The sequence below is a fragment of the Bactrocera oleae genome, chromosome 2, assembly GCF_042242935.1.
Source record: "Bactrocera oleae isolate idBacOlea1 chromosome 2, idBacOlea1, whole genome shotgun sequence".
Lineage (NCBI taxonomy): Eukaryota > Metazoa > Arthropoda > Insecta > Diptera > Tephritidae > Bactrocera > Bactrocera oleae.
This window is the reverse complement of record NC_091536.1, coordinates 38,670,104-38,688,652: the sequence shown is the minus strand read 5'-3', so window position 1 is coordinate 38,688,652 and position 18,549 is coordinate 38,670,104. Positions and strand designations below refer to the sequence as shown.

The following is an 18,549-nucleotide window of genomic DNA, read 5'->3' as shown; positions in this document are numbered from 1 at the left end:
AGCAGCATCATTTGATATTGTTCGGAAAGCACTTATTACTCGGATTTCAGAGAGCCTATGCACTGCGTTTATTAGTCTAGCATATGATTTTATATCTAGCGCTTGTATCCATATGGGTGCTGCATATAATATCACGGAACTCATTGCTTTTGGTATTAAAAACCGCCGGCTGGAAGGCACGCAGCCTTTATTGGCGATAATTCTCGATAGGCCGTTATAAATTTTGTTAGCTTTACCGGAAGTATACGCCAGGTGTTCCTTAAATTTTAATCTGGCGTCTAGTTTTACTCCCAGATACTTCAGCTGCGGCTGTGAAGTTATCCTATGGTGAGTGTTAAAATTTCTTCCACCTTCCTTGTGCTTATGAGCAAGACTTCCGTTTTCTGCTCTGCCAGCTCTAAAGTCATGTTAGCAAACCATTTGCGTAGACCATTTATGCAATCGTTGCATTTGGTCATCTATATGTTTAGCCACCACTATGAGGTCATCCGCATTGCTACGGGTAATCGCTGACTTCAGGAGCTTCTTGTGCCTTTTAAACGTTTCCCTGAACTCAATTTTGTTTGCACCACTCTGGTTACGCTGTAGGCGACGTCTGGTGGAGTGACAAAGTTTCCTGAGCGTTTTCTCGTTCCACCAATATACTGCCCTTCGTTTATTACGGTGGGTTGTCCTACGCATAGTTGCGTCACATGTTGCGACCAGTGCTTTCCGTACTGCGAATACCAAGTGGGTGGCGTCTTCACCTGGTGTCTCTGCCGCACTCCAGACAAAAACATCTTTATCGAAATCTGTTTGTCTCCAGCTTTGAGAACAAAACTTCAGCAATTATTGCAGAGTGATCGCTATTTGTGTAGATGTCTAAAACCTCTCACTTAATGTGTCTGCTCAGGCAAAAAAATACCTACCAAATAACAGGTATTTTTTTGCCGCTATTCATTAACGTGAGGTTCGTTTGGCTCAGGAATTCTAAAATAAGACGCCCACGATGATTTGTTATTTTGCTGCCCCAAGCAGTAGACCATGCGTTAAAATCTCCCGCTATTATTATTGGTGATTTGCCTTTGATTTATAGGGACAGTTCCAGGAGAAAGTCCTCAAAATCTCTAATTGATGCGCTGGGATGGACATAGCAGCTTACAAAATATATGAATTGTATATTTGCCCATGTGAAACCATTGTGAGCTTACCTGGAGTGCGACATAAAAGGTTTCCCTTTGCAAGACCATATTGCTAGATTGCCAGTTCTGTCTGTGATCCAAGTGCTTTCCGAACGCTAGCAGTACTGCTCGCCTAATAGCGCGATATCAATATTTTTTTCTACAATCGTTTGTTTGAGCAAGTCTTGTGCTGCAACACAGTGGTTTAGATTTAGCTGCAATATCCTCATTTTTTTAGTGACGTCATCATCTCCAGATATTTCGGGCTCTTCGTACTCAAGATAGAGTACTCCTCTTTACAGAGCATGCATTTTGGAGCATTTGTGCATGTCTTTACAACGTGTCCTCCAGTTCCACAACGCGTGCAAAGAGACGACCTGTCAGTCGAGTTGAAACACCTAATACTATGTTCGCACCGAATTGAAATCCTCTTGAAAACACAATTTGTGGATTGTGGAACCAAAGTCGTTCTGACCGACATTATGTGTTTTCGATGAGTTTTCATTGACAGTTCACACATCTATTTGTTTACATTTGTTATGTACCCTACAAGAACAGTGATGGTCATCTGATGGGTAATATGACAGTCATAGCTGAAAAAATTTTGTCAGCGCGCAGAACAAAGTTTCTATCATTTTCTTAAGAGCCTTGTTTTCTTTTTGTTTATTTGTTTTGTTTTTTCTGAGTCATTGATGACCATAAATCCGTCATAGCTGAAAATTGTCAGTTATGACTGAAACGCTATCAGAAGTGAAAAATTCTTTTGCGCAGTAGATAATATAATTTTTATTTCTTTAATAAATTTGAAACTTTTAATCAGAATTAGTTATAATAATATACTTAATATAAAAAGGAATGCAACAAAAAATATAATAAAGTATGAAAATATAAAAATAAAATTTCACTTGATGCCATCTCCTCCTCTCAATAGCTCTGCGTATGTCGTTCTCCAATCGGTGGATAGTTCTGAATTTAAAAATGCAAATGTAAATTAACAGTACTGACATATCAAATGTGAGTGTATTGGTGAACCCATCAGCAGTTCCTTGAAGGGTACGTTTAGGCCAATTATGGAATGTAAACAAATTGTCAACTGACATTTAGGGCTGGCAAAATATGTCTTCTAATAATATCGGTTAAACTAGAGCAGGCACCGATTAAATGAGTGGAATGTAAGTTTTCAAGGGGTTTGCAGCGAAAACTGTGTTTTTGTTTGACAGATTTTGTATGGATGAAAACACAAGTTTTCGCGTGAAAACCTCTTTTGTCTATGAAAACACGAATTTTGTTTCGGTGCGAACATAGTATAAAACAACAATTTTTCCTAGTTTTAGTGCAGCCTTCGCATCCTGAGGACGCAGGTATACCAGAGCTATTTGTGTGCCACTACAGGTTTTCTTCATACTTTTGACGCTTGTTTTTTCCAGGTTTAGGATCCCACACTCCATTTGTAGGTGCCTAGCAGATTTCTTCAGGAGTTGTAATTTCGTCTAGGTCCTTACACACTATTGTGACGTTGTGGGATTTTGGTTGTATCAGCGCCATATCACCCACCGGCGGCTTTCTTGTCTGCCTGATTTTTTAATTCAATCAGTAGGTCTCCTTTCATAGTTTTCCGTATGTAGGTCCCGTTTGAACTCAACTCTTCAAGACCGCTGTCGCTTTTTATTTTCCACAGAATGTCAGCATATGACGCACTTTTCTTTTTGGTTATTATGATGTCGTCCGGTTTTGTTCTTATTTTTTTCTAAATCGGTTGCTTCTTTTTCACAACGTCCACCCATCTTTCGCCTGCGCGATGGCATGTATATTGCATGTTAATGCATTTTATGTGATTTTTATACTTTTGCAACCTGTTGCTACAGAGTATAATGGTTTTGTTCACCTAACGGTTGTTTGTACCACCTAAAACTAATCGAGTTAGATATATATATAAATGATCGGGGGAGGGGCATCTGCAGTTACAATTTTTTTTAAGTGGGCGTGGTCCCGCCCCTAATAGGTTTAATGTACATATCTCCTAAACCGCTAATGCTATAATAACAAAATTCACTGAAAGCAAATGTTTTTAGAACCTCTACCTACAGTGTGAATATGGATCTACTAAAAGCGTGATAAATCAAGCACTAGACACGCCAGAGACATTAAATTTTATCTCTGGGATGCTATGAGATGACTTTATAGGAACCGCGTTCAAAATTAGACAGTGGGCGTGGCACAGCCCACTTTTAGGTGAAAACCCATATCTTGAGATCTGCTTAACCAATTTCAACAAAATTCGATACATAACGTTCTTTTCATATTTCTATGTTATAGTACGAAAATGGGTGAAATCGGCTACAACCACGCCTATTTCCCATATAACACCATTTTAAATTCTATTTGATTCTTTCACTTTCCAGTATGCAAATCAAGCAACAATGTTTGTTTCGGGGTAAAACTTTGCGTGAATAATGCGTTTAAAGTATGCCACCTTGTGACCAAAAATATCTAAATCGAACCAAAACTGTTCAAGCCCTTAAGTACTAAATATGTGGACCCCAGTGCCTATAGTTAACCTTCTACCGAAAATATCGGCCAATACACAAAGAAATCTCAAACGAGTATACCATTTGACTTTGCGAGAGTATAAAATGTTCGGTTACATCCGAACTTAGCCCTTCCTTACTTGTTTTGTATGTATTTTTCCTTATGTCTTTCGCTTCCTTGCCGATGCTAAAAATAAGCATGTTCAAAGATATGTGAACACGAACTTTGGAAGAACATTTGAGGAAAGTTGTGGACGAGTATTAAAAGATTGAAATACCCATATATCCTTGATCCTGATGGCTTATCGGTCCGGTCTATATGAAAAAACGGGCAGACTTCAGCATAGGTAAATACGACAAAGAAATGAACTATGAGGCTTTTATTGAAGGCGATTGAGTATTCTTATATAACCCACAACGGAAGAAAGGGCTGTCTCCCAAATTACTGTGTAATTGGGAAGGACCACACCAGGTTATTGCACTACTCAACAATGTAGTGTGTCGTATACAGACCATTGGAAGACTTAGGAATAAAATGAAGATAGTTCATCAGGAACGGCTTGCAGCATTTGGTATCGCATATATGTATAATCGTTATGATCAACGATAAACTTCTAGAACCAACTAAATAACGAAATTCAGAGTTGCCATAAAGTTCTAGAAGCGATGTTTTGTTAACAATATACTATATAAGGGCTGCCGGATTGTGCAGAAAAGACAGTTGTAGTCAGTGTTGCCTTGTAAAGAGCATTTGAGCTATACGCGATAAGTTATAAAGTTGAATAACGAGTATTAAGTGTTAAGATGTAGGAATTAGAAATAAATTTAAGTGTATAGTGCTAAATTGGGACTTTTATTTAACAACCCAGTGATCAAAATCAAGAGTGAGTTACAAGTCAGACGATTTATCGAGAAATCCAATTCAATACTATAGTTTTCATGTACGAGTATAGTTCTATCAATCAACCACTTATCCTCGCCAGGTGTCTCCCGTTGTCTCCCCACTCGCAAGTTAATTTTATTCTCGTAGTGAATTTAACATTGCTTCTTGGTGCTAAAAATATCCATATCACAGACATTGATAATGGTACCACATTCACCTCTGCTGAGTAAAACATTCACTTCTTGTATTAATTTTGAGTTCTACAATTCGATGAAGAGCATCAATTATATTTGCAGGAATGAGAATAAAGGAACGATATCATTTAGTGACGCAATGTACAATGAAGAATTATTGACCATGGCTACAGTGCTGAAACAGTATGAGATTATCATTTGCTGGATGGATAAAATTTCCGACTGATTTCTGCATTATTATCAACTCACAAAATACTCTCATCATATTTTCCAGTGTACACACAAAATATAACAATCTTAATTGGCTGGCAAAAAGAGGGATTTCGGCTGCGAAAATGTGGACGTCAATGGATTAAATTCAATAATACAACAGTTGTTACCAGGGGACTTGGTATCATTCAAATTTATGGACGCCATGAAAGCTATGAATTATCCCATTGATTTTTTGAATTTGAATTTATTGGATATGCTGAGCATGGGGTTAGGTAATTTTTCTTCATAATTTGGACCCATTACGGCTTTGCTATCGCATAAGATTAGTCAATAAAAATTAATGAAAAACATTATCGAAGCCAAAATTTGAAATCAAATTGAATCTCAATTTCCAATTAGATTGGCAATCGCAATGATGATCAATAAGTCACAAGGCCAAACGTTGTCTGATTGTGGCTTAGATTTGTTTACACCATGCTTTACCCATGGACAACTGACTAAAAATATAGTTCATTCCCTTGCGTTGGGAGATTAGTCATTGTTTATTATAAATTGTCATAGCTGAGCTCAGGTCACCAGGGCTACAGCTTGCCGAACTGTAGACCGCTTAAGATCTTAGGTCAGCTGTGAATACCCAATAAGCAGCCCCTGACCAAGAGCGGCAGGAGAGGAGAATTCGGCTTAAAAAACCAGAAACATCCTACGAATCTCCGGTGATGAGGCGAATAGATGCCGCCTTGGTATATGCATTCACAGCCTCTAAGGGGCTGCCTCGAGGGAATACCTACTCATGAGAGGGATGCGACAGAGCGAAGCGGGACGCCACATCAAAAAACACAAAAATCTCCAACTGTATCCATTTGTACAACTGCACGGAAATAACTACCCCGGACACGCGCCCATCAGGATCCAGACCAGCAAGATCCTGATTAAGGTATACTGGAAAAAACTGATAGGACAAAAATTGTTTTCGGGCTGATAAGAGGAATATTCTACCACTTCAGTAAGCAACGGTGACACCTTGCTGAAATGGCTGGTAGGCTAATATCACAATCGCCTCCGCAGGTCTTCAAGTATGTTCATAGCACGTCACCATTAAATTAGTCGTACAGGTTCAGCTGAGAGAACTCCTGATTAGCGTCTGGCTGGCTCTGAACACAATCTCAGCAATCCTGGAAAGGCCAATGACGGAACACAGCACTCCAACATCGGCAAAAATATCTTATACCCCACAAAAGTCCCCGAGACAGGAGTTTGTGCACAAAATGCGACTGGCAGAAGAAGAGTCCCTCGAGAAGTGCAGAGCTATTGTTCAAAAAATGAAGCAGGCAATGGCTAAACAGAAGAATGTCAGCCTCGACGTAAAAAACGAAGCAGTTCAGCTGGAAGAGCTTTTCGATATCATTAAGAGCCACGAAGGAACTAGATGATGTTAGAGAAGAAACCGCAGCCTATAGTTGAAACTAACAATCAACCGATGACAATGCCCCAGGCCACTACATCCAAACGACGTGCCACCAGCCCTGCAGAAACACGCACCGCTACACGTCCCCGAAAGGGAGAAGCCGAACAGGGGAAAACAGTGATGCCAATGATATGATGATACCAAAATGAACTTAAAGCCCGACGAAACAGAAGTCAAAATAAAGGGAATACGAAAAACTAGAGCAGGAGCACTTTTACTGGAGCTAGAAATGGGGCCAGGCAAGGGGCAAGCCCGAAATTCTTCGAATCTCTAAAGAGTACAAGACAGAGCATACATTACATTGCTAAGTGCTCCAGCAGATACATTGCTAAGACAGAGGAGAGTCAAAATTGGATGGACTCTGGAGCTAGTACGATTAAAGGAGACTATTAAAAGATGTTTCCGTTGATTCGGACCAGGACACCTGGCCTGGGATTGCAAGGGACCAGACAAAAGAGGGCAAGGTATATGTATAAAATATTGGAGGAGACTTTAAATTGTAATAGCAGGAGATTTTAACTCAAAAGCTATTGAATGGGGAATGCGAAATACTGACTCCAGAGGTAAACGTATACTTGACATGGCTGCCAGGCTCGGCGTTATGGTACTCAACAGGGGAGCATCCACGACATTTAGGAGACCAGGCTGCGAAGAAACAATACCAGATAACACACTAGCGTCAGAGCGCATAGCAAGCACAGTAAAACGCTGGGAGGTTATGGAGGATTACACTGGCAGGGACCACCAGTACATAACCTTCGAAATAGACCCCCAAAACACAGTCACCCAGAACAAATCACACGGTATGACGTATTGTAATGTATCTTAAACTTAATAGCAACTCACTTATCTCAGAAATTGATAAGCATGACCTCTCAAAAAACGACATATGAGACTCAAGAAAAAAGGTAAAGAAGACAATGAGGCTAATCACCCAAGCATGTAGTAAAGGAATGCCTCGGACCCAAAGCAGGAGACAAAAACGCACTGCATACTGGTGGACAGAGAACATTGCTCATTTAGTAAGAGCGTGCCTTCACTTAAGACGGGTCTACACAAGTAACAGATTCAGAGTTAACGCAACAACAGAAATGTATAATCTTCACGCCGCGAAGAAAGAACTAGAGCAGGCTATCGCAATTAGCAAAAAAGCAAAATGGGAAGAGCTTCGGAATGACTTAAACATAAACCCGCGGGTTCTAGGGTATAAGATCGTCAAGAGCCGAGAAAATAAGACCGACGAAACCACCCAACGACGCATCCCTCTTCACCATCGAAGAGTTGAAAACGGCGGCAAAATAACTTAAACTCAACAAAGTACCCGGACCAGACGGTATACCAGCATAAGTACTAAAAATAATCCCGAAAGCCGCCAAACGTTCTACTTGGAATGTTTAATACCTATCTCAAAGCCGGCATATTCCCAGAAATTTGGAAAAAAAACATCGCTGCGATAATCACTGCGAGAGACACTTAAGATGCGCGCAGGAAGTTAAACCAGGTGATGATCAGAGCTCAAATGTGGCTTGATGCGAAAGGCCTCAAACTTGGCACTGAAAAAACCGAGCTGGTACTGCTAACAAAGAAGCACATTCCGACTATAATAGACATGAGGACAACAACAGAAACATTAAGGACACAAAAGGTTATCAACTACCTGGGGGTAAGAATAGACTCCAGGCTTACCTACTTGGCACAAATTCAACACGCTGCGGAAAAAGCGTCCATAATAACTAGTCAATTGAGCTGATGTCTGATATCGGAGGACCGAGACAGGAAAAACGGAAACTATTGATGTCGACAACACTAAATGTCTTGCTCTACGGAGCAGAGTTATGGGCAGACACATTGAAGAAAAATAATCGATGCAAATCCCTCGAAAAAGTGTATCGCACAGCTGCTCTAAGGGTGGCATAGGCATATCGCACAGTCTGGTGGAAACATGGTGAGGTGGGTTTTTACACTACTCAGATGCTATCCAGGCATGGATATTTTAGGAAATATAATATCTATATAAAATGGGAAAAATCGAAGAGCCATCCTGTATATACAACGACGCGATCGAGGACGACGCTGAACACACATTTTTCAAATGCACACGTTGGCAAACGCAGCGAAATAGGCTCTACACTGTGGTCGGCCCTCTGAAGGCGGATAACATCATACCTGTCATGTTTCAAAACGAGGAAAACTGGAAGAACGTGGAAAATTATATAGAAAACGTACTACGGATTAAAAACCGGGACCTGGGCGCAAGCAATGACATATAAGTCTTAAGATGAGAGATATGGAACGATACCCTGAAATAATGCGAAAGCGGTTCCAGGGTGGGCGACTGTTCCCTAGAGGAGAGTTTTTTAGTGACCTGCAAGTGGCACATACTACAGCAATGACGATGCGGTAGGCATTTTTCTCAACCTCCCCCGGAAAAAAAAATAATAATTAGTAGTAGACTATTATCAATGTAAAGATTGCTATTTATTTATTATAATTAAATTCCCCAAACTCTTAGTTCTTAAAAAAAAAGATCAAAAAAAAAATATTTATTTCACTAGCATGTACAACGATTGCCGGTTCAGCTCGTATCTGCATAGATATATATCATATATAATATATAATATTCTCCAATGTTCAATAATTTGTAGTAATTTCTCAAATCAAAATTTGAACGTTTATTTAAGATATAATGTGCAATAGTATTATTCAATACATCTGCAGCTTTAACATTTTCCCACATTTCTGTGGATTTGTGGATACCATCTCAAAAGAACATCAAGTAAATTTCTGATACCTTGTGAAGCAGAGAGTCTATCGTGCTTTGCTTGCTTTTGAATGCCACCTGATTATGACTTATTAATGATACCCTGAACAGGGTATCTTAATTTTGCCACGAAGTTTGTAACACCCAGAAGGAAACGTCGGAGACCATATAAAGTATATATATAAATGATCACCGTGACGAGCTGAGTTGATTTAGCCATGTCCGTCTGTCTGTCCGTCCGTCTGTATATACGCGAACTAGTCCCTCAGTTTTTGAGATATCGATCTGAAATTTTGCACCTGTCCTTTTCTTACAAAGAAGCTGCTCATTTGTCGGAACCGCCGATATCGGATCACTATAGCATATAGCTGCCATGTAAACTGAACAATCGGAATCAAGTGTTTGTATGGAAAACTTTTTCATTTGACGAGGTATGTTCACGAAATTCGGCATGGGTTATTGCTAGAAGAAGTAATGTAATCTCCGAAGAAATTGTTCAGATCGGCATATATATATATCTGCCATACAAACTGAACGATCGGAATCAAGTACTTGCATGGAAAACGTTTTCATTTGACGAGGTATGTTCACAATATTTGGCATGAGTTTTTGTTAGAAGAAGTAATGCAATCTCCGAAGAAATTGTTCAGATCGGATCACTATAGCATATATCTGCATTACAAACTGAACGATCGGAATCAAGTAATTGCATGGAAAACTCTTTCATTTGACGAGGTATGTTCACAATATTTGGCATGAGTTTTTGCTAGAAGAAGTAATGCAATCTCCGAAGAAATTGTTCAGATCGGATCACTATAGCATATATCTGCCATACAAACTGAACGATCGGAATCAAGTGCTTGCATGGAAAACTTTTTCATTTGACGAGGTATGTTCACAATATTTGGCATGAGTTTTTGCTAGAAGAAGTAATGCAATCTCCGAAGAAATTGTTCAGATCGGATCACTATAGCATATATCTGCCATACAAACTGAACGATCGGAATCAAGTACTTGCATGGAAAAGTTTTTCATTCGACGAGATATGTTCACAATATTTGGCATAAATTTTTGCTAGAAAAAGTAATGCAATCTCCAAAGAAATTATTCACATCGGATTACTATAGCATATAGCTACCATATAAACGGAACGATCGGAATTAAGTTCTTGCATGGAAAAATTGTTCATTAGATAAAATATCTTCACGAAATCCGGCATTGATATCTTTCAATGGCATATAGCTGCCATACAAACTGACAATCTAAATAAAGTTCTTATATGCAAAAAATTGTTTATGACAAGTTATCTTCACGAAATATGGCATGGATGATGATTGTCCAAGATATCGCTACAATTTTCGAACGAATTGTTCATATCAGACCACTATATTAAACAGCTATCATAGAAACTGACCGATCAAAATAAATTTTTGTATGGAAGTTTTTAGTATGGATTATTGCTTAAGATGTGACTTCAATCTTCGAACGAATTGTTAAGATCGGACCACTATAGCATACAGCTGTCAGATTTAACCACTTTACAAATAATATATTATAAACAAATCAGATTAATTAATTATTTATACTGTCCAATTTGAGCTTTCAATAAAAATTATCTTATATCTGCCAAAAACTGTTTTGCTTGTGCCAAAAGTAAGGTGTGACATGTAGCTAATTGGGACAATAAGTTGAAAAATGTGTTAAGAATAGATACATAAGAGTAAGGAGCAAAAATATTATTTAATTAACCATAAAATAAACAAATCCCTAATTATTCAAGATATATTATTATTTATTAATAATAATAGAGAACTATCTAAAGATAATTATTCAGTTTTAAAACCCTAATTAACTGATGGATAGGTACAAACCAAATCTAGGTAGAATAATAGGTAGGAAGTAAACATAGTTTGCAAGTTAGGTAGAAAGTATAACCTAGGTAAAAAAGAACCTCTACAATGCACTTTCTGATACCAAGAAGGGCAAAAGAGTTTACAGATGTGAAGTCGGGCTCTAAAACATTCAATAAATAGGACCCAACGCATCGGATCACTTCAGTTTACGCGAGCAGCTTAAACTTTCAACAACGCAAATAACTTTCAAAATCAACGAAAAAATCCTTTTTTTATATAATACGCATTCTTTTAATTATATTATTATTACTTAATTTATTAATATTTTAGTATATTTTTTATTTGTATAATATTTTTTAATAATTTTTGAAAATGCCAAGAGTATCTAGGCAATCGCAGGAACAAAGACGTCGCAATGCTCTGAATCGAAGCCGACGACAATATAGTCAAAATTTGGAAAATAATAGACAAAGGAACGCTGACTATATTGCAGAATTACGCAGCTCAAATTTGGAGTACCGCAATGAGGAGAGCTCGTGATAGTTCTGCACGTTCCACTAGACGACAGAACCTACTTCACAGAGCTGAAGAGCAGCAGCGTAATACAGTAGGTCATTCAAATAGACGTTTGAATCCAGAATATAGAGCAGCGGAGCAGGAGCGCAACACAATAGGTCATTCAAACAGGCGCTTGGATCCGGAATATAGAGCAGCGGAGCAGGAGCGCGACACAATAGGTCATTCAAACATGCGCTTGGATCCGGAATATAGAGCAGCGGAGCAGGAGCGCGACACAATAGGACATTCGGTCAGGCGCTTGGATCCGGAATATAGAGCAGCGGAGCAGGAGCGCGACACAATAGGTCATTCAAACAGGCGCTTGGATCCGGAATATAGAGCAGCGGAGCAGGAGCGCAACACAATAGGTCATTCAAACAGGCGCTTGGATCCGGAATATAGAGCAGCGGAGCAGGAGCGCGACACAATAGGACATTCGGTCAGGCGCTTGGATCCGGAATATAGAGCAGCGGAGCAGGAGCGCGACACAATGGAACGTTCTGTACGACGCCAGAATGCAATAATAAGAGAAGAAGAGAGGCAACGAGATGCAGCATTGAGGAGAAGTCGTCGAGAAGATCCAATAAGAAGACGTCGTGAGCAAATTTTAAATTCTTCTCAAAGAAGAGTGACCCGCCAGCAAACCAGGCAACAACTAGCAAACGAGCAGGAATCAACGTTGGAAAGAGTACAATTGCATAGATCGAATCCCGCACATCGTCAGTTAGAAAGCGTGAGGCAAACCAGGAGGAATATAAGAAGACGTCGTGAACTTTCTCCTGATGCACAGCTAGAAGAACAAGAACGTCAACGTCAACGTCGAGCTGCCAATATCTATGATATGTACGCATTGTTGATAAAGAAAGGACCCACTGAAATATGCGTCTGTTGCGGTGGCACTTGGTTCCCTCATCAAGAGAAAAAACTAGAAAAATTTATTCGCATCATCTCCTTAGGATATGAACGACAATGTGCTATTCGTGGAGCAGTGGTGAATATCCCCATTTCAGTTGTAGAGACAGTCACCATGCCATATTATTCAAGTGCACTTGAAACGTCGATTGGAATATGAACAAAATTTTATGACGGAGACAGTGCGACCAGCAAAAATATTGGAGGCACTAAACTATCTGCTGGGTACAGAGCTCTACGTCAAGCATAATATCCAAATGTCAAGTGATTGGCTGGCAAATGCTGGAAACGAGGAAACTGTGCCATTTATTGCGGATCCTGCAGATGAGGCAGAAGTAAGAGACCTTCTTAATGCCCGTCAGGAAAATGTACCGCTTGAAATGGACGAGGATTTAAATCCAGGTGGTCAGGAGACTTTAATGGACAATGAACCCGTTGAAAATCGATCCATTGAACGGGTTGCAATGGCACCAGGACAAGGTAGATGCCCAAGAGACGTTACAACCGACGACGATGCTCAGGAATTGTCGTATCCAACGATTTACTGCGGAAAAAAGACGACAACTTATAGTAAAATTGCACGTTCTGAAATTCGACGCTATGATCGGCGTTGTGTGCGCGTGGACGTGCTCCTGTATATTTATAAGTTCTATGAGTTGGGGGGGTCGCCACATTGTCATGGCATGTACTGGCTAAGTAACGCACCACAATTGGAAAGTGATGGAATCACCAACACAAATGATGTTGAAACATTCATCGATCGACACATCACAACCGATGGGGATGATTTGGACTTACTGGAATTCATTCAGTATCAAAAACACAGACATGGTCGAGCTTGCCTAAGAGACCTACATGGAAAACAAGTGTGCCGATTCAACATGCCATATCCGCCGATGCCACGGATAGAAATACTTTTCCCTCTGGAGAATGAGAAAGGTATTGAGCAACACAAAGCTCAATTCCAAAAAATACAGGAACTATTAACTCTAACGGATCTCCCAGAGGAAGAAATAATACGGTTGAACTGCTTCGAAAATTTTTTGGCGGATGAGCGAATCAACACTGACTATGAAGGATACAAGCTTGCTCTTCGCTCATCTGTAAAAAAGCCACACATTTTCCTAAAGAGAAAATTTTCAGACAGGCTTCTAAATGCCTATAATAAAAATATCCTTAAATTGCATAGAGCAAATATGGACATTCAATTCATTTTGGACGCATACGCTTGCAGCAGCTATATCATTAATTATATAAATAAATCCAATAGAGGAGTATCAACATTATTGAGACAAGCCATGGAGGAAATAAATGCAGGGAATTTCTCCATTAAAAGAAAACTGCAGCACATCGGAAACAAATTTGTAAATGGATCGGAAATATCGGCTCAAGAAGCAGTTTATAATATTTTGGGACTGCATCTATCAGAAGCCAGTAATGGGGAAATATTTATAAATACATCACATCCAAACAACCAAGTAAGGATGATAAAGCCCCGACTTGAATTGAATGCTCTCTATGGAGGACTCTACGGACATATATGTGCCGAGTGTGCTGGAGCACTACTCTCAAAGGCCCGATCAATTGGAAGAACTATGCTTAGCAGATTTTGCAGCATGGTTCAGATTTTGCAAAACAAGCAGAAATGTTTCTGATAATAACGAAGAATACAACGAAGTAGAGAACGAGGATGACACGACAGCTGCACTTCCAATGGCATTAAAGGATGGATCAGGATCTCTAAGGAAAAGGAAGCAAGCCCTTATTCTGCGTTGGAAACGTTTTAGCGTTGAAAGTTCAAGAGCCGATTTCTTCAGAGAAACCGCCATGATGTTTCACCCATGAAGAAATGAGGAAACAGACTTATTAAATAATGACGTCGAGAGTATTTGCAATTCACACAAGGAGCAAATTGAGCTGAATAAGCTCAAATATGACAAATTTTCATCGAACGAACTAGAACGGATTTTGGAAAACCTTCATGTCACAGCGGAAGAAACAGCTGATGATCGAGCTGCCTCACAACTTTTAGATCCCGAATTTAGAGCTCTAGCCGTTCCAGAGCAAACAGGAGACATTAATGTTTTTCAAGAGCACAACAATAGAGAGGAAGAGGAAGAGGCGGTTCGATTAATTAAACTCCCACCTCTAATATTAGAAGACCATTTACTGGCAATGGCGCAGTCACTTAACAGCAAACAGAGGGAATATTTTGCTCATGTAATGCACAATGTCAGTAAAAGGGAAATCTTCTTGGAATATGTCAGAGGCGGTGCTGGAGTGGGCAAGAGTCGGCTTATAACAACTATATATCAATCGTTGACATTGCGAGCTAATAGAGTACCAGGAACCAACCCCGAAACAGCCAAGGTGTTACTCTGCGCACCCACTGGCAAAGCAGCATTTGGAATTGGAGGCCTAACCCTTCATTCTGTTTTTTCACTCCCCGTCAACCAGTCTTCCGGCGATCTTCGGCCACTAAATAGTGACACATTAAACACAATTCATGCCAATCTCATAGATATTAGGCTTATTATAATTGACGAAATTTCAATGGTTGGAGCAAAGATGTTTGCATATTTAGATTGCAGGCTAAAGCAAATTTTCAGGAGCACGCTTACTTTGGAGGCATACCAATTATCGTGTTTGGTGACTTAAAGCAGCTGCCGCCAGTAAGAGATCGATGGATATTTTCGCCGAATAGGAATGATCATTACAGCACAATTACAGGAACACCGCTTTGGGATCAATTTCGGTACTTTGAGCTCACTGAAATAATGCGCCAGCGTGAAGATCAAGCATTTGCTATCGCTTTAAATAACATGTCAGAGGGAAATATGACACACGCTGACATCCAATTAATCAAAAGCAGGGAAAAGACCTCTAATGAGATACCGAACGAAGCCATTCATCTATTTTATTCAAATGCTGAAGAAAATGATTTTAATTTAACTAAACTGGCGAACACGATGACCGAGGAGTTCATTTCGACTGCGAAGGATACAATTAAGTCAAGTTCCCTAACAGAACGCAGCAGGGAAAACATTTTAGAAGCTGTGAAGTCTTTTAAGCCATTGGAAACACAAGGAATGCTTTATACATTGCAGCTCAAGACTTCGATCAAATATATGGTGACAGTCAACATAAGCATAAGTGATGGTCTCGTCAATGGTGCTACGGGGGAACTAATGCAGGTTGATTCCGAATCACATAGATCTGAAAGTTCAGTGGTGCGACTATGGATAAAATTCGCAGAATCAAGAGTTGGAAGCTTTGCACGTTCCAAGCAGCCTCACAGTCGCAATGCAGATTGGACACCAATCATGAGCGTGGTCCGATCATTCCAATACAAGAGAAATGAGCAAATAACCATAGAACGCAGACAGTTTCCGGTCATTCCAGCTGAAGCCATCACGATACATAAAAGTCAAGGTGAAACATACACACAAGTTGCTGTTCATCTAGAGGGTAGAGTAAGCAGATCAGCTTTATATGTAGGATGTAGCAGAGCCACAAGTGCCAATGGGTTGTATATAAGCGGGACATTTTCTCCCCGAACCCATTTGGACCGCAGGATCCAATTAAAACTCAACTTAATAGGTTGAAGACAGAAGGAGCATTGACGACATGCTACAGATTTTTGACTGAAAAATCGGAACAACGTCTAGATATTTATTATCAAAATGAAAGGAGCCTAAACAAGCATATTGAAGATATCAGATCAGACAAGCTGATTTGTTCTGCTGATATTCTGTGCTTTGCCGAGACATGGGCCTTACCTTAAGAAGAATTCCCAATAGAAGACTACAGTGTTATTGCACGCCTTGATGGAGAAACAAGATCATCCCGACGACGCCCTGCCAACGGCCTTATAATATACTACAAGCAAGATAGGTGACCAGGTCTATCAGAAGGATCATTTTCAAGAAACGACACCACCTCAACAAACGTTTACCAACTGTTAAACGTAAACAATTCAACAGTTTCCATATCACTTGTGTACAGGAACCCCCGCTATAGACTTCCGGAATTTAGAAACTAATATCCGTCAGATAACTGAACAGTATAATGGACCGTCAGTAGTCCTTAGTGACTTTAACATATGACGCCTAACAGCAACTGATGATTTGGAGGCTCGATTGCAACAGTTAGGATTTCAATCTTCATTGGCTAAGGTCGCCACAACAAAACAGGAAACAGCAATAGATTGGGTATGGACAAACATGGATTCTGCAATGACCTCATGTATCACATATGAAACACCATATAGTGACCATGACGGAATATTTTCAAGCTTTAGAAAATAGATATATTATATATATAGATATATGTTAGATTTAATATTATTAAATTTAAGTTTGTATTATAATATAAAGTGTAAGTCATAGATGTAATTATTGTAATTTATATATCATATAAAAAAGTATTATAGAATAATAAATATTACTATATGTTATATATTTTCTAATTTCTATAAATATTATAATTTGTTTTGTTTTCCATTAATTTAATGTGAATAATCAATCAGCTTAAAAAATTAAAATTTATGTAAATGTCTGAAAGATCTATTTACCTCAATAACTAACTTTAATTCGAATAGAAGATTGTTTATAGCAAAGAACCTGGCTAGAAAGAACTGTCAAAATGCTTTCCGTTGGATGCAAACCGTTGGCAAGTCACGTTTTCAAATGTAGTCATACATATACTAGTTACTAAAGGAAATGCACCTGTGAAGGGTATTATAGCTTCGGCGCAGCCGAAGATAACGTTTTCTCTTGTTTTTTATTGGGTAAAAACCATAGGTAAAACGATTGCAGAGCGCCACGTGTGAGGGTAGCGGCCAGAATCGAATATATTGTTTAAGCTGTGTATGAGTTGTATTTTGGCGTCGGGAGGAAGATGTTTGAGCAAGGGGTAGCATTTTCTGTCGTATCCTGGGGTGTTCCTCTTTGAATGCTGAAGAGCTAGCTCCAATTCTATAAAAGTGATTTCAGAATCTAGATCGATTGCTGTTTTTCATGTTGGCTGAAAAATGTATGATTTGGCTGTAGAAACGCTTTTCGCAGCCTTGTACTCTGACGAAAAATGTGAGTCATTTGAGTAATTTGACCCCGTTTCTGCAAAGGAAATTGCTATATCTATTGAAGAAGTAAGTAGGCTTTGATTGTAGTTGATTGACCTAATTGGTGTATAGGGGACTCCTGTTAACGATTTTATGTCAGCCCATATTTTCTTTGGTGTTGATGCCGATGATATGCAAGCTGTAAATTTTTCAAGTAGCATATAACGTTTTCGATTGTTTGGCATTTTTTGTAGTTATGGACTTGTTTGGGGAATGGATTCATTAGTGGATTTATTTATGGCTTTTGTGATTTTGGCAATTTCTTGATTTATGTTAAGGCTCTGGAGATTTTTGAAGTGTTTTTGGTTATTGATTGGTATAGGCTCGAGTTTGCTCGGTCAGTAATGAATTTTGGGATAGGTTTTTTTTTTCAAAGTGAAAATTTGTTGAGACGATAGTTTGTATCGGGAGTGGTCACTGCCATACCAATTGCTTTTAATGCTCCAGTGGCATCTTGGCAAGAGGTATGCCGAGACTATGGGGAGGTCGACATGCGTGAATGTTTTGTGGGTGGAGAAATGAGTAGCGGATCCGTTGTTTAGGACTGCTAGGTTCTCCGTGGGAACTACGTTTTCAATTTTGTTTCCTCTACTATTTGTTTTATTCGATCCCCATAGTGGGCTCCACGCATTGAAGTCACCTGTTATATATGGGAATTTACTTGGTAAATAATCGATGTTAAGTAATTTTCTGAGAAAGGTTGGCAAGGAGGAATGTATTGGCTTATTACGGTAAATTTTAGATTTAAATTAATTTTTATTGCGAGTGTTTGGACATATGAGTTGATTATTACACATTGGTGAGGGATATGGGTTTCAGAAGAATGGCAATGTCTTGTTTTGCAGATGAAATGTTATCTAAATTAAAGAAGTAGCCAATGTATGGTTTTGGATTTATTGT

At 39.2% G+C, this 18,549-nt stretch overlaps 1 protein-coding gene across 30 annotated transcripts in view; it reads left to right on the top strand.

Moving 5' to 3' along the window:
* 5PtaseI (inositol polyphosphate-5-phosphatase A) overlaps positions 1 to 18,549 on the top strand; it is a 600,945-nt gene that overhangs the window by 339,539 nt on the left and 242,857 nt on the right. The gene's annotated exons all lie outside the window — the stretch shown is intronic.